At 44.5% G+C, this 27,729-nt stretch overlaps 1 protein-coding gene across 3 annotated transcripts in view; it reads left to right on the plus strand.

Annotated features, from left to right (window-relative positions):
* Positions 1-27,729, plus strand: part of AP4S1 (adaptor related protein complex 4 subunit sigma 1) — an 82,669-nt gene that overhangs the window by 3,160 nt on the left and 51,780 nt on the right. The window contains exon 2 of one of the 3 annotated variants that reach the window (XM_025391511.1): positions 6,005-6,040. The exons of the other annotated variants lie outside the window; for them this stretch is intronic. The gene's annotated coding sequence lies outside the window, so the exon portion shown is untranslated. The remainder of the gene's footprint in view (positions 1-6,004; positions 6,041-27,729) is intronic. 3 annotated transcript variants of the gene reach the window in all.

A 27,729-nucleotide genomic window follows, 5' to 3' on the forward strand; every position in this document is an offset into this window, starting at 1 on the left:
GCCTCCCAAAGTGCTGGGATTACAGGCTTGAGCCACCGCGCCCGGCCAAGATCTGTTACTTTTAAAAATTTTTTTCTGGCCGGGCGCGGTGGCTCAAGCCTGTAATCCCAGCACTTTGGGAGGCCGAGACGGGCGAATCACGAGGTCAGGAGATCGAGACCATCCTGGCTAACACAGTGAAACCCCGTCTCTACTAAAAATACAAAAAACTAGCCGGGCGAGGTGGCGGCACCTGTAGTCCCAGCTACTCGGGAGGCTGAGGCCGGAGAATGGCATAAACCCGGGAGGCGGAGCTTGCAGTGAGCTGAGATCCGGCCACTGCACTCCAGCCTGGGTGACAGAGCGAGACTCCGTCTCAAAAAAAAAAAAAAAAAATTTTTTTCTTTGTTGCAAAAGCCAATAAAACTTGTACTATGGAGTATGCACTACCAACCAATCAGGAAGTAATTTCAAAGAGATAAAGTAATTCATCTTATTTTATCACGTCTGCTTTACTGTTATTACAGTATAATGGAAAGCAGATTGGACTTGTTACTCATGCTGCCATGTTTTATTTATATATGAAATGAGATATGAGATCGTAGTACTATAATGCTAGGGACTATTTCTTCGAATTATTATTTTATTTATTATTTTTTTGAGACGGGGTCTCACTCTGTTGCCCGGGCTGGAATGCAGTGGTGTAATCTCTGCTTATTGCAACCTGGAGCTCCCTGGCTCAGGTGGTCCTCCCACTTTAGCCTCCTGAGTAGCTGGGACTACAGGCGTTCATCCACCACGCCCAGCTAATTTTTGTATTTTTTGTAGAGACGGGATTTTGTCATGATGTCCAGGCTAGTCTCCAATTCCTGGGCTCAAGTGGTCCACCCCCGTTGGCTTCACAAAGTGTTAAGATTTCATATTTCTTTAAATTATCAAAGTACTATTTATCTTATAGTTACCAACATACAACCTGTTTATTCATCCGATTCCTTTTTAGGGGGCCTCATAGCACATAAAAAGCTTGGAAAGATTATGCTGCCTCAAAGACATATACACACACACACACACACACACAAAGAGACATTTGTGGCCGGGTGCGGTGGCTCACACCTATAATCCCAGCACTTTGGGAGGCCGAAGCAGGCAGATCACTTGAGCTCAGGAGTTGGAGACGAGCCTGGCCCACGTGGCAAAACCCTGTCTCTACCAAAAAAATACAAAAATTAGCTGGGTGTGGTGGCAATTGCCTGTAATCCCAGCTACTCCAGAGGCAGAGGTGGCAGTGAGCCGAGATCATGCCACTAAACTCCGGCCTGGGCAAAACAGAGAGTGAGATTCCATTCCAAAAACAACAACAACAACAAAGAAAACCATCTGTGAGCCGGGCGCGGTGGCTCAAGCCTGTAATCCCAGCACTTTGGGAGGCCGAGACGGGCGGATCACGAGGTCAGGAGATCGAGACCATCCTGGCTAACACGGTGAAACCCCGTCTCTACTAAAAAATACAAAAAAAAACTAGCCGGGCGAAGTGGCGGGCGCCTGTGGTCCCAGCTACTCGGGAGGCTGAGGCAGGAGAATGGCGGGAACCCGGGAGGCGGAGCTTGCAGTGAGCTGAGATCCGGCCACCGCACTCCAGCCTGGGCGACAGAGCCAGACTCAGTCTCAAAAAAAAAAAAAAAAAAAGAAAACCATCTGTGAGAGTGGGTGACCTGATGATAGCATCAAAAGAAGACTAACATGCACACTTATGTGTCCCATTGGTACCTTGAGCTTAAGGAAAGACTGGACTTATTATCCTTTTTGCCTCCTCACCTACCCTCAAAACAAAAACAAAACCTCTACTTCTATTATCTACCTTATTAAGTGACACTACATCCAAACTTGAAGCCTAGCAGTCATTCTAGCACCCTTCACTCAGCCCCCACAATCCAATTTCTTTCTCAGTGATATCTTTCCTATGGATTCTATTATCTCTCTATACTTAGTTTAAACCTTCCCACCTCCGTTCTACCCCCACTTTGCACTATCACTGCTGCCTGATTGGTCTTCCTAAAATGAAGATATGATTCTGTCATTCCTCTGTTTAACATAGTTGAGTGATTTCTAAATTTAGAATAAAGCCGAAATTTTAACATAGCATATAAATAGATCTAGATCCACCCTATAACCTAATCTACCGTAACACCATCATGCCACCTCATTCTTCTCTTCAGCCAAACTGCACTGTTTTTGGTTCCTCAAATGTATAATGCTATTTCATTCCACAGTGATTTAACACATACTGTGCCCCATTGACTATCTTCAAAACTCAGCTCAGATCGGGCACAATGGCTCACACCTGTAATCCCAACACTTTCGGGGACGGAGGTGGGAGGATGGTTTGAGCCCCAGGAATTCGAGACCAACCTGGGCAACATGGCAAAACCCCGTCCCTACTAAAAATACAAAAATTAGCCAGAGTGGCCACGTGAGTCTGTAGTCTCAGCTACTCTGGAGGCTGAGATGGGAGAATCACCCGAACCCAGGAGGTCCAGGCTGCAGTGAGCCATAATTGATTGCATCATTGCACCAGTGCACTCCAGTCTGGGCAACAGAGCAAAACCCTGTCTTAAGATAAACAAAACCCTCCCCCCAAAAAAACTCAGCTCAAGCATTACTTTGTCCAAGAAGCCTCCATATCCCTGAATTCTTTAGAATCACTATTCTATTCTAGTAGCCTCCCTCCTATGCTTATCTCTTTTTTTCTTTAATCTTTTTTTTTTTTTCTTTTTTGAGACTGGGTCTCACTCTGTCACCCAGGCTGAAGTGCAGTGGCACGATCTTGGCTCACTCCAGCTTCAGCCTCCCCAGCTCAAGCGATCCTCCCACCTCAGCCTCCTAAGTAGCTGGGACCACAGGTATGTGCCACCATGCCCAGCAAATACTTTTGTATTTTTTGTAGAGATGGGATTTTGCCATGTTGCCCAGGCTGGTCCTGAACTCCTAGCAAAGTGCTGGGGTTACAGGTGTGAGCCACTGCACAGGGCCTTATCTCTTTAATACTTATTACACTGTATTTACACCATCTGTGTACTGATCAGTAACACTCATACTAAACACTCCAAAAGCAATACTTACACATAATGAGTACTCAATTTTTGTTTTATTCCTTTCTATTTTTTGTAGAGAGGGAGTCTCACTGTGTTGCCCAGGCTGATCTTGAACTCCTGGACTCAATCTTTCCTCCCATCTCAACCTCCCGAGTAGCTAAGACTACCTGTACACACCACCACTCCAGGCTATTTTTTGTTTTTAATTTTTTGTAGAGATGGGAGTCTCACTATGTTGCCAGGGTTGGTCTCCAACTCCTGGCCTCGAGCAGTCCTCCTTCCTTGGCATCCCAAAGTGCTAAGATTACAGGCATGAGCCACTGAGCCCAGCCCATTTTTTTTATTTTTTAAGAAGTATTGATTGGCTATGACTTTTCAGGTGCTCTACTGCTCCCTGCTGATCCACTATGACCCAGACATGTAATCTCTGCCTTCACAGAGTTTCTCGTCTAATTTTAGGCAAATTACTTAGCACCAGCCACTCTGGCTTCCTCAATATTTTGTCCTGATCTGTCTTGAAACTACCTTTCTTGAAACTTCAAGTGTGCTGCCTATTTAAAGAATTACAATGGAATGTGTCTACGTTCATTTTAATCATGGTTTTATAAATATCAATAATCCAATTGATATGGTTCGGCTCTGTGTTCCAACCCAAATCTCATCTCCAATTGTAATCCCCACGTGTCAAGGGAGGGAGGTGATTGGATCATGCTGTTCTCGTGACAGTGAGTTCTCAGAAGATCTGATGGTTTTATAAAGGGCTCTTCTCCTTTCACTTTCTCCTCTCTCCTGCCCTTCATGTAGGATGTACTTGCTTCCCCTTCTGCTGTGATTGTAAGTTTCCTGAGGCCTCCCTAGCCATGCAGAACTGTGAGTCCATTAAACCTCTTTCCTTTATAAATTACCCAGTCTCAGGGAAGTTCTTTATAGCAGTATGAAAATGGACTAATACAGCAGTCTTTGACTTCATCCTTCCTAGACCGTAAAGTCATTTATCTGCAGGATTGCAGCCTCGTAGAAGGGAAGGACCTACACCCCTCTCTTTCAAAACTGTACCCCAAGAGTCTGGGAAAGGGTGGATCTTCAAATGTTTGATGAATAAGTCAAATTTAGACCAGACTAATACGAATATTTTTTCTTCATGTCAATCATTTTTATTAGTTGTTACTGTCATTATACCAGTTGTCTCTTAAGCTTCAATAACCAGAACTGCCCTGAGTTTTAAAAGTAAAGAATGCCAATATTTCCTCCTCTATTGGAAAAATATTGTGTAATGTTGTGCTTTGGTTCATGATTCCTGATGACACTCGGAGCGAGCTTCTAGAATCTTGTCCTCCATAGATAATGAGCTCACCCAAGCCATATTATCACCTACAACTCACCTAACTGGAACTATCACCCTAAACTGTGGCTGAGTCATTTCCTCTCTTTTTTTTTTTTTTTTTTTTTTGAGACGGAGTCTCGCTCTGTCACCCAGGCTGGAGTGCAGTGGCCGGATCTCAGCTCACTGCAAGCTCCGCCTCCCGGGTTCACGCCATTCTCCGGCCTCAGCCTCCCGAGTAGCTGGGACTACAGGCGCCCGCCACCTCGCCCGGCTAGTTTTTTTTGTATTTCTTAATAGAGACGGGGTTTCACCGTGTTAGCCAGGATGGTCTCGATCTCCGGACCTCGTGATCCACCCGTCTCGGCCTCCCAAAGTGCTGGGATTACAGGCTTGAGCCACCGCGCCCGGCCCATTTCCTCTCTTAAAGCTCACCTTTGAAACTTCCTATTTGTTCTGTCCTTTCATCAGTCCCGTTCATGCCTCCTCCATGCCCATAAGTTCTCCCAGTTTCAATCTATTGCTGATAATCTTCAACAATGCCTATTTGCCAGCCTGTGCAACATGGGGAGACCCCGTCTCTACAAAAAATAAAACAATTAACTGGGAATGATGGCAGGTGCCTGTAGTCCCAGCTACTTGAGCCTGGGAGGTTGAGTCTGCAGTGAGCTATGATCACACCACTAGGTGCCCAGCCTGGATGACAGAGCGGGACCTTGTCCCCCCGCCAAAAAAAGGAAAAAGAGCTGGGCGCAGTGGCTCACGCCTGTAATCCCAGCACTTTGGGAGGCCGAAGCAGGCAGATCACCTGAGGTCAGGAGTTCGAGACCAGCCTGGCCAACATGGTGGAACCCCATCTCTACTAAAAATACAAAAAATTAGCCAGGTGTGGTAGCAGGCGTCACCTTTGAAACTTCCTAAATAGGGCATCTAATCTTAGACACTGTGTGCTTATTCTATTTTGAACCAGAGAGGGACTTGTCATATTTTATCTACATGTGTTATGTCAACAAAGATAGGTTAAGGAATTCCAGGCTTTTAAATAAATCAGGAGTAGATAAAACTCAGATGTCTTCTTACCAGTTACTACAATACTTGATGTTCAAAGAGTGTTGACCCTGCCTCTAAGGACTGTATAGCTCCCTGTAATTACTCACCCAGAATGTGCAGTTTTGCTTTTTTTTTTTTTTTTTTTTTGAGACAAAGTCTCACTCTGTTGTTGCCCAATTTGGGGTGCAGTGGTGCAATCTCGGCTCACTGCAACCTCCACCTTCTGGGCTCAAGCGATTCTCCTACCTCAGCCTCCCAAGTAGCTGGGACTATAGGCATGCACCACCATGCCTGGCTAATTTTTGTATTTTTAGTAGAGACAGGGTTTCACCATCTTGGCCAGGCTGGTCTTGAACTGTTGACCTTGTGATCCGCCCACCTCAGCCTCCCTAAATGCTGGGATTACAGGCGTGAGCCACCATGCCCAGCCTTGTACAGTTTTATATCTTGCTGTCTAGGTACCTGGCATCCTTCTACCAAAGAGTTCAAATCAATTCACAAACACTAGTCATCTTTTTTGCATCATCTGCAAAGGCTATAACAAGTATTCTTATCTCCACAGTGAAGAAAGAAAGCTGAAGAGCTCTTGATCACTTCAGTAAGTCCTTAGTAGAAGTTCTCGGTCTGGCTGGGCGCGGTGGCTCACGCCTGTAATCCCAGCACTTTGGGAGGCCAACGCGGGTGGATCACCTGAGGGTGGGAGTGCGAGACCAGCCTGACCAACATGGAGAAACCCTATCTCTACTAATAATACAAAGATTAGCCAGGTGTGGTGGCGCATGCCTGTAATCCCAGCTACTCAGGAGGCTGAGGCGGGAGACTCACTTGAACTCGGGAGGTGGAGATTGCAGCGAGATTGCCCCATTGCACTCCAGCCTGGGCAACAAGAGCGAAACTCCCTATCAAATAAAAAATGAAAAAATAAAAAAAAAGAAGTTCTTGGCCGGGCGCGGTGGCTCAAGCCTGTAATCCCAGCACTTTGGGAGGCCGAGATGGGCGGATCATGAGGTCAGGAGATCGAGACCTTCCTGGCTAACACAGTGAAACCCCGTCTCTACTAAAAATAATACAAAAAACTAGCCGGGCGAGGTGGCAGGCGCCTGTAGTCCCAGCTACTCGGGAGGCTGAGGCAGGAGAATGGCGTGAACCCGGGAGGCGGAGCTTGCAGTGAGCCCAGAACGCGCCACTGCACCCCAGCCTGGGCGACAGAGCGAGATTCCGTCTCAAAAAAAAAAAAAAAAAAAAAAAAAAGTTCTCGCTCTGAGTGTATATGTGTATTTGGAAACTGGAAAGTCTCCCTGCACAGTTCTGCCTACTGCCATCCTATCAATGGGTTCAATATTACTGTCTCTAGTTCTCAAATCATTTACGTGTTTGAAATTATTTTTAGATAGTTTTGGGGTGATCCAGTCACTCAGGGAAATTACATAGTGTTTAAATTTTTTTTTTTTTTCAGACGGAGTCTCGCTCTGTCACCCAGGCTGGAGTGCAGTGGTGTGATCTTGGCTCACTGCATCTCTGCCTCCCGGGTTCAAGCAATTCTCCTGCCTCAGCTTCCTGAGTAGCTGGGACTACAGGCGTACGCCACCATGCCCAGCTAATTTTTGTATTTTTAGTAGAGACATGATTTTACCATGCTAGCCAGGCTGGTCTTAAACTCCTGACCTCATGATACACATGCCTCAGCCTCCCAAAGTACTGGGATTACATGTGTGAGCCACTGCACCTGGCATAGTGTTTACATTTATAAGCAGAGAGAGTAAAGTATTAGACCCCAGAGAAAGATCTTTAAGAAGAGCTGATGTGTTCAGAAACCAAAGAAGCAAAATGTTTAATGCACGTGGTACAGAAAGGAGGCAGCTTTGACCTGCGCCATACTTTAACCTGCCAAATAAGATCTACTTCTCATTATAGTGATTGGCTTTGGCTAAGAAAATTGTAGAAACATAGGCAGGGCACTTGAACCCTTTGGATAAATATTGTAAGGAAAAGAACCTTCACAGATTATAGAAAATAGATACCAAACCTTTAGGAAACTCAGCATGCTGTATAAAATTTTAGTCCAAGTTCATTCTGGAATTGTCTCCTGGGTAATATGAGTAAGAAAAAAATAGGCTGTGATAATATTGTTTAATAGCTAACTCATAGAGATGTCAAAATTGAAAAGGAAAAAAAAGATTGCCTGGAGCCAAGTCCCTCCTGGACATTGGCTAAAAATGAACAACCAGGTCTGTAAACGTAAGAGCAAAATGACTGGAAAATGTGACTGACTGGGAAATTGCCAAAAGTTTGCTAGGTAATAATTTAACAGTCTTGGTTTGTCTGTCATTGAAGCAGCAGGGTGAGTGTTCCAAAGAAGGAGAGCAAACATGGACACCTGGCCCAGTAAATCTATGCTAAAGACAGTGTTCCTTTGGAGAATATGTTAAATTGGCAAAAAGTCTCAAAAACATATTTTTTATAACAACATATTTTTAAATGATGGTAACCTTTAGTTTTGGCTTTCTGTTAATAGAAAGTACATGACAATTATCTCAACAACAAAAAAAGACTGAAGAATTCTTTTTAGGCATTTAAAATAACTCCTACTGCTCTTTGCTTCTTTTGTTTTATAGTTTTTATAGTTTTGTAACAGTTGGATAGGCCGGGCGCGGTGGCTCAAGCCTGTAATCCCAGCACTTTGGGAGGCCGAGATGGGTGGATCATGAGGTCAGGAGATCGAGACCATCCTGGCTAACACGGTGAAACCCCGTCTCTACTAAGAAATACAAAAAATAGCCGGGCGAGGTGGCAGCGCCTGTAGTCCCAGCTACTCGGGAGACTGAGGCAGGAGAATGGCGTGAACCCAGGAGGCGGAGCTTGCAGTGAGCTGAGATCTGGCCACTGCACTCCAGCCTGGGTGACAGCGCGAGACTCTGTCTCAAAAAAAAAAAAAAAAAAATTGGATATTTTAAATTGTGTTATATAATGTTGTGCCTAGACTTTTTTTGTGGGGGAGAAACAAAGTCTTACTACATTGCTCAGGCTGATCTTGAACTCCTGGCCTCAAGGAATCCTCCTGCCTCAGCCTCCCAAAGTGCTGGGATTACAGGCGTAAGCCACTACACCTGTGCCTAGAAGTTTTGTACTTAACTTTTTTTTTTTTTTAAGACAGAGTCTTGCTCTGTCACGCCCAGCCTGGAGTGCAGTGGTGTGATAATGGTATGGTGCACTGCAACCTCCGCCTCCCGGGTCCGAGCGATTTGCCTGTCTCAGTCTCCCAAGTAGCTGAGATTACAGGCGCCCGCCACCATGCCCAGCTAATTTTTTTTTTTTTTTTTTTTTTTTTTGCATTTTTAGTAGACACAGCATTTCACCACTTGGCCAGGCTGGTCTTGATCTCCCAACCTCAGGTAATCCGCCTGCCTTGGCCTCCCAAAGTGCTGGAATTACAGGCGTAATTGTAATTACAGGCCACCATGGCCGGCCCCACTTAACTTTTTATTTTGAAGAACTTCAATTATGGAAAAACAACAACAAAAATCTAATGAACTCTCATTGCACGATTTTGCCATCTTATTTCATCTACTTTTTTTCTGTGTGAAGAAATGTTTAATGTAGATACCAGACATTATAATATTTCATTGGTACATAGTTCTCCAAGTATCTTTAACAGATTAGGCGTTTTTGCTTCTCTTTTTTTTAACAAAACACCATACCATTATCACACCTACAAAATTAATGGTAATTCCTTTTTATTTTTTTTTTTTTTCAGATGGAGTCTAGCTCTGTCACCAGGCTGGAGTGCAGTGGCAGGATCTCGGCTCACTGCAACCTCCGCCTCCCAGGTTCAAGGAGTTCTCCTGCGTCAGCCTCCTGAGTAGCTGGGATTACAGGCATGTGCCGCCACACCCAGCTAATTTTTGTATTTTTAGTAGGGACGGGGTTTCACCATGTTGGCCAGGATGGTCTTGATCTCCTGACCTTGTGATCCACCCACCTCAGCCTCCCAAAGTGCTAGGATTACAGGTGTGAGCAACCACACCCAGCCAGTAATTCCTTTATATAATCTAATCCTCAGTCCATATTTGATTTCCCCCAATATCTCAAAAAACAATGTTTTTAAAAAAAAGATGGTAATTTCAAATCAGGATCCAAACAAAATCTATACATTTCATTTGGTTGTTATGTCTTTAGGTCTTTTTTTTCTTTTTTAATGTGCCTTTCTATGACCCCCCTCATTGTCATGCCATTTATTTATTGAACAGACTAGATTATTTATCCTGGAGAATTTCCCACATTTGGATAATTACAATCTTATATTATCATTTAATATATTATTTCCTCCTCCATATTTTCTATTTTTATTTTTTAAAAATATTCGAATATATTGTTGCATCATGAATTAATTAGTAACAAAAAGAAAAAATAATTTAATCATTTGTTCAGTAGCAATAGATAACCAAACAATAAATAAATAAAAAGAAAAAAACTAATAATCTAAAACTTTTGATAGAGATGGGCTCTTACTCAGGCTGGCCTCAAATTCCTGAACTCAAGCAGTCTTTCCGCCTTGGCCTCCCAAAGTGCTGGGATTACAGGCGTGAGCCACCATACCCGGCCTATATTTTTTATTAAGTTTTTATTTTTTATTTTCTTGGCAAAAATGCTCATTTGGGGATACAGCATACTTCCTGTGGCGTCACACCAGGTGGCACATAATGTCTAGTTATCTGAATTTTAGTATGTTACTAAATTTGATTAGACTGACCTAGCTATTATTGTCAGCTTTAGCTAGCTAGCTATTAACATACATACTGTATTCTACCTTGCTCTGTACAGGGCCTGTCCTGCAAAGGAAATTCTACTAGGTGTTTCTGGGAGCTTTAGGGTCATTCCCTGCAACAGGGACCCTACCAGTCCTCCTTCCATTTCCCACTATGATTCTTAGTTTCATACTCACTTCTAGTGGGGCTCCTTTTTTAGGTGATGACTTAAGTGATTTCTGGGTTTCTTGGTTCTTGTGATGCTCTCAAGTCCTCTTTTTCTTTTCTTTTTTTTTTTTTTTTAAGTGGAGTCTTGCTCTATTGCCAGGCTGGAGTACAGTGGCGCGATCTCGGCTCGCTGCAACCTCCACCTCCTGGGTTCAAGTGATTCTCCTGCCTCAGCCTCCCAAGTAGCTGGGGCTGCAGGCGCGTGCCACTATGCCCGGCTAATTTTTTGTATTTTTAATAGAGACAGGGCTTCACCACTTGGCCAGGATGGTCTCCATCTCTTGACCTTGTGATCCGCCTGCCTCGGCCTCCCAAAGTGCTGGGATTACAGATGTGAGCCACTGTGCCCAGCCAAGTCCTCTTTTTCTAACCTCCACTTCTGCCAGGACATGCCTTGCCTTGCACACACACACACAGACACACCCTTCCCACCCTGACCTCTCCCTACCCTCCCCCTGTTCTTGTTGCTGCCTTAGTTTGGCCCCATCAATTAATTAGCGTCCTAGAGTTCCAGGGGACATTTTTTCATGTAGTTTTTGTTAGAGATGTTGTCTGTAGATGTTTTCTTTTGCTATCCTAGTTGTTTTCACTGTTTTTGTGAGGAGATTCAGGAAGATCCCAGAAGTACTCTGCTGCCATCACCACTACTTTCTTTGCTTCTCTTCACTCTTGCATTTTTAAATTTTAAATTGCCTGCTCTTTCTCCTCAAGTAATATATTCTAGCCCTGCTTTTGAAATATTTTCATCCAACCACTATTAAAGTCGTTATGACATTTTTTACTAGTCCAAAGATGGTGAGATATAGAAGTGTAAATTTAAGTATGTATATCCTCTGGGCAACAGTCAGGCAGGCTCTTGTCTGACAATTTAAATTTATTTACATTTTTAGCTGGATGCAATGGCTCATGCCTGTAATCCCAGCACTTTGGGAGGCCAAGGTGGGAGGATTGCTTGAGCCCAGGAGCTCAAGACCAGCCTGGGCAACATAGTGAGACTCCTGTCTCTACAAAAAATAAGAAAAAATTAGCCAGGTGGGCTGGCATATGCCTGTAGTCCTAGCTACTCAGAAGGCTGACATGAGAGGATCTTGAGTCCAAGAGTTCCAGGGTGTAGTGAGCTATGATCACACCACTGTACTGTGGCCTGGGTGACAGAGGGAGACCCCGTCTCAAAACAAAACAAAGGGCCGGGCGCGGTGGCTCAAGCCTGTAATCCCAGCACTTTGGGAGGCCGAGATGGGCGGATCACGAGGTCAGGAGATCGAGACCATCCTGGCTAACACGGTGAAACCCCGTCTCTACTAAAAAAATACAAAAAAACTAGCCGGGCGAGGTGGCGAGCGCCTGTAGTCCCAGCTGCTCGGGAGGCTGAGGCAGGAGAATGGCGTGAACCCAGGAGGCGGAGCTTGCAGTGAGCTGAGATCCGGCCACTGCACTCCAGCCTGGGGCGACAGAGCAAGACTCCGTCTCAAAAAAAAAAAAAAAAAAAAAAAAAAAAACAAAGCAAAATTCATTTTTAGCAAGAGCTGTAACATGTTGCTACACTTTATTGTGAAATTAAAAATAGCATAAAGTGCTTCTGGACTAAGGGCAACCAAGCAGGCCACCTAAAAAGTCTCTGTGTTCTGCTCTGACAACTGATCTGAATGAGGATGGTACCAAGTTCAGACACACTTCTGTAAACTTGGCTTGGATAACATTTGCCTGGTATGTTTTATTTATTGCAAGTGGAAAGAGTGATTAGCTCAACTTTCTAAAAGAGAAAATCAGACTTAAGAATTTTGTTTTGGAAGTATTATTAGCTCTAATCACAAATGTGAAACACACTATAGTGAATATAGTAATTTAAACTTTATTGTCCTAAATTTTCACATTATCTGATTGAGCCACTTCTTTGACTCTGTTGAGATCAACTACAAGTAAATAATCTGTTAGAATTGTACCTTTTGTGGTGTGCTCCAGGGTCAAGATCTAAGCTACCAAAACATGCATATTAGCCATTGAAAGCTTTTATGTAGAGGGTACAACAGGCTGGATTTAAACCAGCGAATGGGGAGTGAAACTGTACATCCATGGTCTTTTTTTTTTTTTTTTTTTTTGAGACGGAGTCTCACTGTGTCTCCCAGGCTGGAGTGCAGTGGCGCGATCTCGGCTCACTGCAAGCTCCGCCCCCCGGGTTCACGCCATTCTCCCGCCTCAGCCTCCCAAGTAGCTGGGACTACAGGCGCCCGCTACCGCGCCCGGCTAGTTTTTTGTATTTTTTTAGTAGAGACGGGGTTTCACCATGTTAGCCAGGATAGTCTCGATCTCCTGACCTTGTGATCCACCCGCCTCGGCCTCCCAAAGTGCTGGGATTACAGGCTTGAGCCACCGCGCCCGGCCACATCCATGGTCTTGTTACAGCCATTACTGAATTAACTTTAACTAGTCTTGAAGCAAACCCAGAGGTAATGAGCTTTGGGTGAGCACGGACTTGAAAGCCATGCACTAAATGAAACTGGATCTTCCTCAACCATTTCACTGAGTGACCTTTGGCAAGTAATTAAATTTTCACATCTGTAAAGTGGAGATCAAAAGTCTCTGACTCACAGAGCTATGAGGGGGATTAAATGGGTATAGTTAAAGCATTCAAAACAATGCCTGGCACCTAATGAGCACTGTAAGCACTTCCTATTGTTATTATCCTCTGCTCCTGAGTTGGTGAGTTGGGTGGTATTAGTGTGTCTGGAATTGGTGGGTTCTTGGTCTCACTGACTTCAAGAATGAAGCCGCAGACCCTTGAAGTGAGTGTTACAGTTCTTAAAGATGGTGTGTCCAGAGTTTGTTCCTTCTGCTGTTCGGACATGTTTGGAGTTTCTTCCTTCTGGTGGGTTCGTGGTCTCGCTGGCTTCAGGAGTGAAGCTGCAGACCTTCACTGTGAGTGTTACAACTCTGGATGCGCCATCTTTGAGAGCTGTAACACTCACCGCGAAGGTCTGCAGCTTCGCTCCTAAAGCCAGCAAGACCACGAACCCACCAGGAGGAACGAACAACTCCAGACATGCCGCCTTTGAGAGCAACACTCAACTATTCCGATCAGCAGGGTCCAAGGACCGTTGCGGGTTCTTGGGCAGGGATTGTTTCTGCTGCTGCGTTGGTGAGCGCAACTATTCCAATCAGCAGGGTCCAGGGACCGTTGTGGGTTCTTGGGCAGGGATTGTTTCTGCTGCTGTGTTGGTGAGCACAACTATTCCAATCAGCAGGGTCCAAGGGACCGTTGTGGGTTCTTGGGCAGGAGGAGAAACAAAACAAACCAAAACTGTGGGCAGTTTTGTCTTTCAGATGGGAAACACTCAGGCATCAACAGGCTTACCCTTGAAATGCATCCTAAGCCATTGGGACCAATTTGACCCACAAACCCTGAAAAAGAGGTGGCTCATTTTTTCTGCACTACAGCCTGGCCCCAATATTCTCTCTGATGGGGAAAAAGGGCCACCTGAGGGAAGTAAAAATTACAATACTATCCTGCAGCTTGACCTTTTCTGTAAGAGGGAAGGCAAATGGAGTGAAATACCTTATGTCCAAGCTTTCTTTTTGTTGAAGGAGAATACACAACTATGCAAAGCTTGCAATTTACATCCCACATGGAGGACCTCTCAGCTTACCCCCATATCCTATCCTCCCTATAGCTCCCCTTCCTATTAATGATAATCCTCTATCTCCCCTGCTCATAAAGAAATAAGCAAAGAAATCTCCAAATGCCCACAAACCCCCTGGGCTATTGGTTATGTCCCCTTCAAGCTCTAGGGAGAGGGGAATTTGACCCAACCTGGGTACATGTCCCCTTCTCCCTCTCTGATGTAAAACAGATCAAGGCAGACCTGGGGAAGTTTTCAGATGATCCTGATAGGTACATAGATGTCCTACAGGGTCTAGGGCAAACCTTCGATCTCGCTTGGAGAGATGTCATGCTACTGTTAGATCAAATCTTGGCCTTTAATGAAAAGAATGCGGCTTTAGCTGCAGCCTGAGAGTTTGGAGATACCGGGTTTCTTAATCAAGTAAATGATAGAATGACAGCCAAAGAAAAGGACACATTCCCTAGCGGTCAGCAGGCCATACCCAGTATGGATCCCCACCGGGACCTTGACTCAGATCATGGGGACTGGAGTTGTAAACATCAGTTGACCGGTGTTCTAGAAGGACTAAGGAGAATTAAGAAAAAGCCCATGAATTATTCAGTGATGTCCACCATAACTCAGGGAAAGCAAGAAAATCCTTCTGCCTTCCTTGAGCAGCTATAGGAGGCCTTAAGAAAATATACTTCCCTGTCACCTGAATCACTCGAGGGTCAATTGATTCTTTTTTTTTTTTTTTTTTTTTTTTTTTTTTTGAGACGGAGTCTCGCTCTGTCACCCAGGCTGGACTGCAGTGGCCGGATCTCAGCTCACTGCAAGCTCCGCCTCCCGGGTTCACGCCATTCTTCCGGCCTCAGCCTCCCGAGTAGCTGGGACTACAGGCGCCCGCCACCTCGCCCGGCTAGTTTTTTGTATTTCTTAATAGAGACGGGGTTTCACCGTGTTAGCCAGGATGGTCTCGATCTCCTGACCTCGTGATCCGCCCGTCTCGGCCTCCCAAAGTGCTGGGATTACAGGCTTGAGCCACCGCGCCCGGCCGGTCAATTGATTCTAAAGGATAAGTTTATTACCCAATCAGCTGCAGATATCAGAATAAGACTCCAAAAGCAAGCCCTGGGCCCTGAACAAAATATGGAGGCATTATTAAACCTGGCAACCTCGGTGTTCTATAATAGGGACCAAGAGGAACAGGCCCAAAAGGAAAAGCGAGATCAGAGAAAGGCCGCAGCCTTACTCATGGCCCTCAGACAAACAAACCTTGGTGGTTGAGAGAGGACCAAAAATGGAGCAGGCCAATCAGCTGGTACAGCTTGTTATCAGTGTGGTTTACAAGGACACTTTAAAATAAGACTGTCCAATGAGAGACAAGCTGCCCCCTCGTCCATGTCCACTATGCCGAGAGCGAGCAAGGGCTGCCAGCTTGCTGTCACCTCTCATTAGCACATTGTATTACCGAGAGTAATACTGCCTTCCAAATTATAGCAATGGAAGTCTTTCACGACCACCATCAAACATTGGGAGCATTAATGACTCACTTGTTTTTGTTTTTTAAAATGTAGAGGCTTTCTTCTTTTATCGTTTGCTTATTTGGTTTTTTGAGACAGTCTTGCTCTGTTGCCTAGCCTGGAGTGCATGATCTCAGCTCACTACAGCCTTGACCTCCTGGGCTCAAGTCATCCTCCCACCTCAGCCTCCCAAAGCACTGGGATTACAGATGACAGCCATGGAGCCTAGCCTTAATGTAGCTTTTACTATTTTTTTACTTTTTTTGAGATGGAGTCTCGCTCTGTCTCCTAGGCTGGAGTGCAGTGGCATGCTCTCAGCTCACGCAACCTCCGCCTCCGAAGTTCATGCAATTCTCCTGTCTCAGCCTCCCAAGTACCTGGGATTACAGGTGTGAGCCACCATGCCCAGCTAATTTTTGCATTTTCAGTAAAGACAGGTTCTGCCATGTTGGCCAGGCTGGTCTCAAACTCCTGGTCTCAGGTGATCTGCCCACCTCAGCCTCCCAAAGAGCTGAGATCACAGGAGTGAGCCACTGTGCCTGGCCCTAATGTGGCTTTTAAAAACACTTAATTTTGGCCGGGCGCGGTGGCTCAAGCCTGTAATCCCAGCACTTTGGGAGGCCGAGATGGGCGGATCACGAGGTCAGGAGATCGAGACCATCCTGGCTAACCCGGTGAAACCCCGTCTCTACTAAAAAATACAAAAAAAAAAAAACTAGCCAGGCGAGGTGGCGGGCGCCTGTAGTCCCAGCTACTTGGGAGGCTGAGGCAGGAGAATGGCGTAAACCTGGGAGGCGGAGCTTGCAGTGAGCTGAGATCCGGCCACTGTACTCCAGCCTGGGCGACAGAGCGAGACTCCGTCTCAAAAAAAAAAAAAACAAACAAAAAAAACACTTAATTTTAACTCAGGAAACACTTTATTTAATTAGGAAGGTCTTATACAATAGGTGTAGTTTTGGGTTTTTTTTTTGAGACGGAGTCTCGCTCTATCGCCCAGGCTGGAGTACAGTGGCCGGATCTCAGCTCACTGCAAGCTCTGCCACCCTGGTTCACCCCATTCTCCTGCCTCAGCCTCCCGAGTAGCTGGGACTACAGGCGCCCACTACCTCGCCCGGCTAGCTTTTTGTATTTTTTTTAGTAGATACGGGGTTTCACCATGTTAGCCAGGATGGTCTCGATCTCCTGACCTCATGATCCGCCCGTCTCGGCCTCCCAAAGTGCTGGGATTACAGGCTTGAGCCACCGCGCCCGGCCAGGTGTAGTTTTATAGTCTTATTTTCTTGTATATTTTTAGGGGAAAATTCACATGGTAATTAATTTATCCCTAGGTAATGTGAACATTAGAGTAAAAGACTTTGTAATGTTGAAACAAATTAATTGCATATAGGCCGGGCGCGGTGGCTCAAGCCTGTAATCCCAGCACTTTGGGAGGCCGAGACGGGCGGATCACGAGGTCAGGAGATCGAGACCATCCTGGCTAACACGGTGAAACCCCGTCTCTACTAAAAAATACAAAAAACTAGCCGGGCGAAGTGGCGGGCGCCTGTGGTCCCAGCTACTCGGGAGGCTGAGGCAGGAGAATGGCGTGAACCCGGGAGGCGGAGCTTGCAGTGAGCTGAGATCCGGCCACCGCACTCCAGCCTGGGCGACAGAGCCAGACTCAGTCTCAAAAAAAAAAAAAAAAAAAAAAAAAAAAAAAAAAAAAAATTAATTGCATATAAATTATGGAGCAATTGTTTTACAGAAACAGTCTCCATAATCCCTGTACTGCACTTAAATTCACTTACAGTCTACCAGTCAACTTGTCAGAGATATAGTTTTTGTAAAGTCAAATTCCTCTGCATCTTTTTTTTTTTTTTTTTTCCTGAGACACGGTCTCACTGTCTCCCCTAGACCTGAGTGCAGTGACCTAGTCACAGCTGGCTGCAGCCTCAACCTCCCAAGGCTCAGGTGATCCTCCCCTCTCAGCCTCCCAAGTAGCTGGGACTGTAGGCAGGTGCCACCATGCCTGGCTAATTTTTGTATTTTTTGTTGAGATGGGGTTTTGCCATATTGCTCAGGCTAGTCCCTCCACATCTTAGTAAGCTTTCATTTATTTGTTTCTTCCTTAACACAAAGCTATAGGAAACATTGGTAAATTAAATTTTTTTTTTTTTTTTTTTTTTGAGACGGAGTCTTGCTCGGTAGCCCGGGCTGGAGTACAGTGGCTGGATCTCAGCTCACTGCAAGCTCCGCCTCCCGGGTTTACGCCATTCTCCTGCCTCAGCCTCCCAAGTAGCTGGGACTACAGGCGCCCGCCACCTCGTCCGGCTAGTTTTTTGTATTTTTAGTAGAGACGGGGTTTCATGGTGTTAGCCAGGATGGTCTCGATCTCCTGACCTCGTGATCCGCCCGTCTCGGCCTCCCAAAGTGCTAGGATTACAGGCTTGAGCCACCGCGCCCGGCTGGTAAATTAAATTTTAATTCTAAAGTCCTTTGGTTTGATTTGAACTTAAAATCTATAACTTTGCACTTGACCTTAAGAACACTCACAGAGCCGGGTGCGATGGCTCCCGCCTGTAATCCAAGCACTTTGGGAGGCCGAGGGGGGTGGATCATGAGGTCAGGAGTTCAAGACCAGCCTGGCCAAGATGGTGAAACCACTTCTCTACTAAAAATACAAAAATTAGCTTGGTGTGGTGTTGGGCGCTTGTAATCCCAGCTACTCGGGAGGCCAAGGCAGGAGAATTGCTTGAACCTGGGAGGCAGAGGTTATAGTGAGCCAAGATTGTGCCACTGCACTCCAGCCTGGGTGACAGAGCGAGACTCTGTCTCAAAAAAAAAAAAAAGAATACTCACAGACTTGTCATTTGAATCCTAATGCAGTGCTGTTAGGTGATCACTGCCCATTAAATGAAGAGAAAAATGTACTATATGAGAAAAATCTATTTGCCTTTGTATGTCTTTCACAGTTTTTTTCATTTTATTGTATTTCTTAATTTTCAAGACTGTCATAAAACAATTTGGATTTAAATTGTGTCTTGGACCAGAATTTGATGAGACTTTTTGATCAGTTTACCAAAATGGCTTTAGGTCAAGATCTGTGAGCCACATGAAGCTTTATAAATTTTTCAGATATACGCCGGGCGCGGTGGCTCAAGCCTGTAATCCCAGCACTTTGGGAGGCCGAGACGGGTGGATCACGAGGTCAGGAGATCTAGACCATCCTGGCTGACACGGTGAAACCCCGTCTCTACTAAAAAATACGAAAACTGAGCCGGGCGAGGTGGCGGGCGCCTGTAGTCCCAGCTACTCGGGAGGCTGAGGCAGGAGAATGGCGTAAACCCGGGAGGTGGAGCTTGCAGTGAGCTGAGATCCGGCCACTGCACTCCAGCCTGGGCGACAGAGCGAGACTCTGTCTCAAAAAAAATAAATAAATAAATAAATAAATAAATTTTTCAGATATACTACTAGAAAAATGATAGACCAGTTTTCTTTCACAGTTTTCATTGGGAATCAGATATCTAATAAAAATTAACAAATTTAGATAAGAAGTACACAACGTGGTGAAACCCCGTCTCTACTAAAAATACAAAATAGCCGGGCATGGTGGCGGGCACCTATAGTCCCAGCTACTCGAGAGGCTGAGGTAGGAGAATGGTGTGAACTGGGGAGGCAGAACTAGCAGTGAGCTGAGATCGCACCACTGAACTCCAGCCTGGTTGACAAAGCGAGACTCCATCTCAAAAAAAAAAAGAAAAAGTACACAAATATTTCAGAATCCAGAGTATCTGGTTTGAAATATTTTGCTTGCTTGTTTATTTTTTTGGTTTTGAGACGGAGTCTCACTGTGTCTGTCACCCAGGCTGGAATATAGTGGCATAATCTCAGCTCACTGCAACTTCCACCTCCTGAGTTCAAGCATTTCTCCTGCCACAGCCTCCCTAGTACCTGGGATTACAGGCACCTGCCACCACACCCAGCTAATTTTTGTATTTTTAATAGCGATGGGGTTTCACCATGTTAGCCAGGCTGGTCTCGATCTCCTGACCTCAGGTGTCCACCTGCCTCAACCTCCCAAAGTGCTGGGATTATAGGCATGAGCCACCATGCCTGACAGGTTTGTAATATTTTTAATTTGAGGGGAAAACTTGATTCACCATTTATTAGGAATGGGAAGTAATCTGTAGTAATCCTAGTTCTCCTCTGCAGTTCCTCCTTTGTAACATGACATGCATCACGACTCATTGCAGCATCACTATAGCACCTCCTGGGAGCATCCCAAACACAACAATTTTTGGTCCCCACTGCCTTTCTCTAAAATTAAGATACTGGATATTCTTGTGAATCCACAAGTTTGATGAAGAGTTTTCACCACTAAGCACAAATATTGTGTGGCTAATTTAGAACAATTGAGAATAAGATTCCCCTTGCAGGGCTTTTTCTTTTCCATTTCTAACCTATACCCCAGTTTGTCAAAGTGAGTATTTAATTCCCTATTTTAACATTATTTTATTTTATTTTTTGATACGAGGGGTCTCACTCTGTTGCCCAGGCTGCATCTCTGCTCACTGCAGCCTCCACCTCCCAGGTTCAAGCAACTCTCCTGCTTCAGCCTCCCTAGTAGCTGGGATTACAGAAGCACACCACCACACCCGGCTAATTTTTTTGTATTTTTAGTAGACACAGGGTTTTGTCATGTTGGCCAGGCTGGTCTCGAACTTCTGACCTCAGGTGATCCACATGCCTCAACTTCCCAAAGTGCTGGGATTACAGGCATGAGCCACCACACCCGGCCAACATTACTTTAAATTTCTGAATAAATTACCCTTGGCACTGAAACCAAATAGAAGAAAGATAATTTTAGAAGAAGAAATTTTATTTCCATTTTGAAAGATATTGTTGCCTTCATTATATACAGTAATGGGAAGCTTGGGTCTGTTTGAACTAGCTTTTCTCTCCAAAGAATGGAAGGTAGAATATGATGATCCAAGTTACTTTTAACTTTAAATGTAGGGAATAGATAGCAACAATGGCACACACAAACATGCACACACAGGTACATAACACACTCTGGCCATTACCACTTTATATCTTTTTAAACTGTTCTTACCTCCTCTACCATCAGGGGATTCTGCTAGTCAGTTTCTCGCTGGCAAATGCTTGACAGTCTACTCTCAATCTCTCCATCCCCCACTCCACAGGCACAGAGATGATTAAGGAGTAAAAATAAAACAAGTACTTTCAATCAATCAATGTGATGATCTATTTATAGTATATAGATTCCTCATCCTCAGTTTTTCTCCCCAGCCTGCATCATATTCCTGTAAAAATATTTAAAATTCTTTAGTTCAACTCCCTAATTTAGGATAAAAAGTCTGACTTGAACTTCTTTGAAAATACAGTATCCTTTTCAGTAAAACATTTGACTTCCCTCTGCTTTATTAATGTTTACTTTAAAGTTGCAAATAACTACACTTATTTGGACTTAAATTGTATCTCGGACCAGAATTTGATGAGACTCTTCGGTCAATTTACCAAAATATCTTTTACCAAAATGGCTTTAGATCAAGATCTGAAAGCTGTGTGAAACTTTAAAATTTTTCAGATGTAACCGGGCGCAGTGGCTCATGCCTGTAACCTGTAATCCCAGCACTTTGGGAAGCCCAGGGAGGTGGATCACTTGAGGCCAGAAGCTCGAGATCAGCCTGGCCAACATGGTGAAACCCCGTCTTTACTAAAAATGCAAAAATTAGCTGGGCGTGGTGGTGCACGCCTGTAGTCCCAGCTACTTGGGAAACTGAGGCAGGAGAATCGCTTGAACTCGGGAGGCGGAAGTTGCAGTGAGCCGAGATTGCACCATTGCACTCCAGCCTGGGTGACAGAGTGGCACTCTGTTTCAAAAAAGAAAAAAAAAAAAGCAACACACATACATATGTGTTTAATGCCAAATTAATCAAATATGGCTGAAATATTTGTTGAGTGACTCAAGACTTTAATAGAAAAAAGAAAAAGTTTCATCTAAAGCTACTTTAAATATACTTTGAATCATAAAGGAGGGATTTTGAGAGAGAGACTGAGAGGGGGTAGTGGATGGGAAAAAAGGTAGAATGAGTGACAGGTTTCTTGAAAACAAATTTCAGCCGGGCGCGGTGGCTCAAGACTGTAATCCCAGCACTTTGGGAGGCCGAGGCGGGTGGATCACAAGGTCAGGAGATCGAGACTATCCTGGCTAACATGGTGAAACCCCGTCTCTACTAAAAATACAAAAAACTAGCCGGGCGCGGTAGCGGGCGCCTGTAGTCCCAGCTACTCGGGAGGCTGAGGCGGGAGAATGGCGTGAACCCGGGGGGCGGAGCTTGCAGTGAGCCGAGATCGCGCCACTGCACTCCAGCCTGGGAGACACAGTGAGACTCCGTCTCAAAAAAAAAAAAAAAAAAGAAAACAAATTTCAGTAATCCTAGGACTGTAGTAGGGAGAATCTGTTGGCAAGAGAATCTTACCTACACTGGAGAATAGGATGAGAGAAAGGAGCCTCTGGAGGGTTTCACATTTTCCTTATCTCATTTAGCCCTCACAATAACTCGGCAACAGAGTTAGCATTATTCCCAGTTGACAGGTGAGGAAACTGAATCATTGTAGAATTCAAGTAAATTCCGAGGCAAAGAAACAATGTTTTTGTTGTGTACAAGCATAATATAACAAACTCGGAGGGAGGTTATCCAAATTAGATAAAAATCTGCTACTGACCAGTATTATTTCCTCCCATTTATGGATGGAGAAATTCAGAAACAGCTAAATTATTAATATTTGGAAGCTGATGGAATGAATCAATATGGCGTGGCAAAAAGAATCTCGCAGTTGCCATTTCCATATTTCCTGAGTTTAAGACATGCTGATTGGATGCTCTTACCACATCCATTTTGAAAAACAGCACATATTTTAAAGACTTATGGCATTTAGAAATGTCACAATAAATGAAACAGTAGCTTAATTATTTAGGGTAAACATTTATTTTACAGCTAGATAACTTTGTAAAATTATATAATTTAACTCAATATTTTAAAAACAAACTGTATGTATGTATGTATGTATGTGATATATATATGTATGTGACACAAAAAGTAATATATCTCTTAAAATTTGGGAAGTTTAAAACCAAGTAACAATATAGAATAAATATTGCCCCTAATCCTACTATCTAGAGTTAAGCACAATGCACTTTACTATAACCCTTCCTTTTCTACTTACTATGTCATAGTAGTGCTGGACCTTCCAGAGATAGAGTTTCTACATAGTAGCTAACAAGTATTGCAAGGAGTAGGAGGAACACATTATATGTCTAGTAATTTTTTTTTTTAAAGACAGAGTCTCACTCTGTTGCCCAAACTAGAGTATTATGGTATAATCATAGATTACTGCAGCCTCAATCTCCTGGGCTCAAGCCATCCTCTTGCCTCAGCCTCCCAAGTAGCTGGAACTACAGGCACATGCCACCATGCCAGGCTAATTTTTTTTTTTTTTTTTTTTTTTAAATAGAGGCAAGGTCTTGCTATGTTGCCTAGGCTGGTTTCAAACTCCCGGGCTCAAGCGATCTGCCCACCTCAGCTTCCCAAAGTGCTGGGATTACAGGCCTGAACCATGAACCTGGCCTTGCTAGTTTTTAAAAAATATGTTTTGTAGAAATGGGGTCTTGCTATGTTTCTCAGGCTGGTCTTGAACTCCTGGCCTCAAGTGTATATGTTTATTTTTAATGACCCAGGCACTATGCATTTAATTCCATGGTCCTGTTGCCTAATGCATTCCAAGGGTAATCCTTCACATTTCATAAGATGAACCTTGTGAAGAGTATCAGGTTTAGGGGCAGACATGACAGTATATTCTTTATTTTGCAAGATACATTTTCTGTTATTTGTTGTTGTTGCTGCTGTTGTTGTTGAGATAGTCTTGCTCTGTCACCAGGCTGCAGTGCAGTGGTGCGATCTCGGCTCATTGCAACCCCCACCTCCCAGGTTCAAGCAAGTCTAGTGCCTCAGCACCCTGAGTAGCTGGGATTACAGGAGTCCGCCACTACACCCAGCTAATTTTTGTATTTTTAGTGGAGACGGGGTTTCACCATGTTGGCCAGGTTGGTCTCAAACTCCTGGCCTCAAGTGATCCGCCCGCTTCAGCCTCCCAAAGTGCTGGGATTATAGGCGTGAGCTGCCAATCCTGGCCTGTTTTCTATAATTTTTTAAAACAACTTTAGGTATCATGTATATTCCATAAAAATTTTTATGAACCATTGGCCACATACCATTCGATATGGTTAGGCTTTGTGTCGCCACCCAAATCTCATCTTGAATGGTAATCCCCATAATCCCCACATGTCAAGGGAGAGACCAGGTTGAGGTAATTGAATCATGGGGGCCGTTTCCTCCATGCTATTATATGAGATGTGAGTGACATCTGATGATTTTGTAAGGGGGTCCTTCCCCCTTCGCTTGGCACTTGGCCATCCTGCCACCTTGTGAAGAAGGTGCCTTGCTTCCCCGTCGCCTTATGCCATGATAGTAAATTCATGAGGCCCCCCCAAGCCATGCTGAACTGTGAGCCAATTAAACCTCTTTCCATTATAAATTACCTAGTCTTGGGCAGTTCTTTATATCAGTGTGAAAGCGGACTAATATACCATTCAAAATATATAGTTCTGTGGTATAATAGGAAATATATTTGGCCTTTGTCTCTGATTCCTGTGACAAAGCCCCTAAAACTCTTAAAGTTTCTTGAGTGATAGGAATATCTTTTGTTATTCACACTGAGCCCCTTTCATAACCCCTGAGTTTATACTAATAAAGTGACCTAGAGTGAGTCTGTAGCTAGCCTCAGGGTGGGGCCAGTCAAGGAAAGACCAAGTGATGAGAGGATTAGAGAGCTGGAAGTTTCAGTTCCACCCTCCAGCCTTCAGGAAAGGGAGAGAAGGAGCTAGAATTTTTTTTTTTTTTTTTTTTTTTTTTTTTTTTGAGATGGAGTTTCTTTCACTCTTGTTGCCCGGGCTGGAGTGCAATGGCATGATCTTGGCTTACCGCAACCTCCACCTCCCGGGTTCAAGCAATTCTCCTGCCTCAGCCTCCTGAGTAGCTGGGATTACAGGTATGCGTCACTATGTCTGGCTAATTTTGTGTTTTTAGTAGAGATGGGGTTTCTCCATGTTGGTCAGGCTGATCTCGAATTCCTGACCTCAGGTGATCCGCCGGCCTCAGCCTCCCGAAGTGCTGGGATTGCAGGTGTGAGCCACCACACCGAGCCAGAAGATTTTTTAAATCCCCAAAACAAAGCCCCAACCTTTCTTCTGCTGGTCCTGGTAGCCACTAATCTACTTTCTATCAGGATCATATAATAGGTAGTATTCTGCATCTGGCTTCTTTCACTAACTGTTTTTAAGATTCATTCATTTTGTTCCCCTTCATTGTTGAATAGTTTTCTACTGTATGGATATACCATGTTTTGTTCATCTATTCATTAACTGATAGAAATATTTTCATTTCTCTTAAGTATATACTTAGAAGTAGAATTGCTGGATAATATGGTAAATTGTGTTTAACTTTTTTGGAAACTGCCAGTTTGTTTTCTAAAGTGGCTATAGCATTTACATTCCCACCAGCAGTGTATGAACATTCCAGGGTCTCCACATCCTAGCATTTGTTACTGTCTGCCTTTTTTATTATGACCATTCAAGTGGGTGTGAAATTGTATCTTACTGGGGTTTAAAACCATGTTTGTATTTTCCCAGTGATTAAGGGTATTGAACATTTTTTCACATGCTTATTTGCCATTCATATATCCTCTTTAAATTTATTTCCTTATACATTGTCTGTTTTTTAATTATGTTGCTTGTCTTCCTATTAAGAATTCTTTATATATTCTAAATCCAAGTCCTTCATCAGATACATGGTTTGCAAATCATTTTTTCTAGTCTGTGACATTTCATTTTCTTAATGGTGTCTTATGTGGGTTTTCTTGCGGGGAGGGGGGTGTTATTTGTTTGTTTGTTTCTTTTTATTTTTTGAGACACAATCTTGCTGTGTCACCAGGCTGGATTGCAGTGGTGCAATCTTGGCTCACTGCAACCTCCTCCCAGGCTCAAGCAAGTGTCATGCCTCAGCCTCCCGAGTAGTTGGGATTATAGACGTGACTGCTACACCCGGTTAATTTTAGTAGAGATGAGGGTTTTGCCCTGTTGGCCAGACTGTTCTTGAACTCCTAGCCTCAAGTGATTCCCTCGCCTTGGGCTCTCAAAGTGCTGCGATTACTGGTGTTAGCTACCACACCCAGCCTTAAATTTATTTTTTCTAAAAGTTTTATATAACTTTAGTGCTTACATTTAGGTCTATGATCTGTTTTGGGTTATTTTTGTATATGGTGTGACATAAAAGTCGAAATATATTTCTTTAATTTTTTTTTTTTTTTTTTGAGATGGAGTTTTGCTCTTGTTGCCCAAGCTGGACTGCAGTGGCATGATCTCAGCTCACTGCAACCTCCGCCTCCCAGGTTCAACCGATTCTCTTGCCTCAGCCTCCCAAGTAGCTGGGATTACAGGCACCCACCACCACACCTGGCTAATTTTTTGTATTTTGTATTTTTAGTAGAAACAGGGTTCCACCATGTTGGCCAGGCTGGTCTCGAACTCCTGACATCAGGTGATCCACCCGCCTCGGCCTCCCAAAGTGCTGGGATTACAGGGATTACAGGCATGAGTCACCATACCTGGCCTATTTCTGCAATTTCTTGAGGTGAAATAAAAATTCTAGCCAGGAACGGGCACGGCGGCTCACACCTATAATCCTACACTTTGGGAGGTTGAAGCAGGCGGATCACGAGGTCAGAAGTTTGAGACCTGCCTGGACAACATGGCGAAACCTCATCTCTGCCAAAAATACAAAAATTAGCCAGGCATGGTGGCACATGCCCGTAATCCCAGCTACTTGGGAGGCTGAGGGAGGAGAATCACGTAACCTCGAGAAGCAGCATTTACAGTGAGCCGAGATTGTGTCATTGCACTGCAGCCTGGGTGACAGTGAGACTCTGTCTCAAAAAAAAAAAAAAAAAAAGCTAGCCAGGTGCTGGTAAATGCTTGACAAAATAATGGTTCTTCCATGTCTGCTGAAAATATTTTCAACTTTGGGAGAGACACCTTGTGGCTTTGAGGGAGGAGGCAGCCACCCAACCAGCCAGATCCATGACCAAATGAAAAATTATTCATAATACTTATATATTTGTGTAGGACTATCCTATTAGTTCTGTCCCTCTAGAGAACCCTGACTAATGTCCAGGCACAGTGGCTCATGCCTGTAATCCCAGCACTTTGGGAGGCAGGGCAGATCACCTGAAGTCAGGAGTTCAAGACCAGCCTGGCCAACGTGGTGAAACCCCATCTCTACAAAAAAAAAAAAAAAAATTTCTACAAAAATTAGCCAGGCGGCCGGGCGCGGTGGCTCAAGCCTGTAATCCCAGCACTTTGGGAGGCCGAGGCAGGTGGATCACGAGGTCAGGAGATCGAGACCATCCTGGCTAACATGGTGAAACCCCGTCTCTACTAAAAATACAAAAAACTAGCCGGGCGTGGTGGCGGGCGCCTGTAGTCTCAGCTACTCAGGAGGCTGAGGCAGGAGAATGGCATGAACCCGGGAGGCGGAGCTTGCAGTGAGCTGAGATCACGCCACTGCACTCCAGCCTGGGAGCACAGCGAGACTCCGTCTCAAAAAAAAAAAAAAAAAAAAAAAATTAGCCAGGCATAATGGCGGGTGCCTGTAATCCCAGCTACTCAGGAGGCTGAGGTGGGAGAATTGCTTGAACCCGGGAGGCAGAGGTTGCAGTGACCAGAGATCACACCATTATACTCCTGTCTGGGAGACTAAACGAGACTCTGTCTCAAAAAAAAAATTAATTAGTTAATTAATTTTTTTTTTTTTTTTTTTTTTTTTTTTTTTTGAGACGGAGTCTCACTCTGCCGCCCAGGCTGGAGTGCAATGGCCGGATCTCGGCTCACTGCAAGCTCCCCCTCCCGGGTTCACGCCATTCTCCTGCCTCAGCCTCCCGAGTAGCTGGGACTACAGGCGCCCGCCACCGCACCCGGCTAGTTTTTTTTTGTATTTTTTAGTAGAGACGGGGTTTCACCGTGTTAGCCAGAGTCTCGATCTCCTGACCTCGTGATCCGCCCGTCTCGGCCTCCCA

This window comes from Theropithecus gelada, chromosome 7b (genome assembly GCF_003255815.1).
Source record: "Theropithecus gelada isolate Dixy chromosome 7b, Tgel_1.0, whole genome shotgun sequence".
Classification (NCBI taxonomy): Eukaryota; Metazoa; Chordata; class Mammalia; order Primates; family Cercopithecidae; genus Theropithecus; species Theropithecus gelada.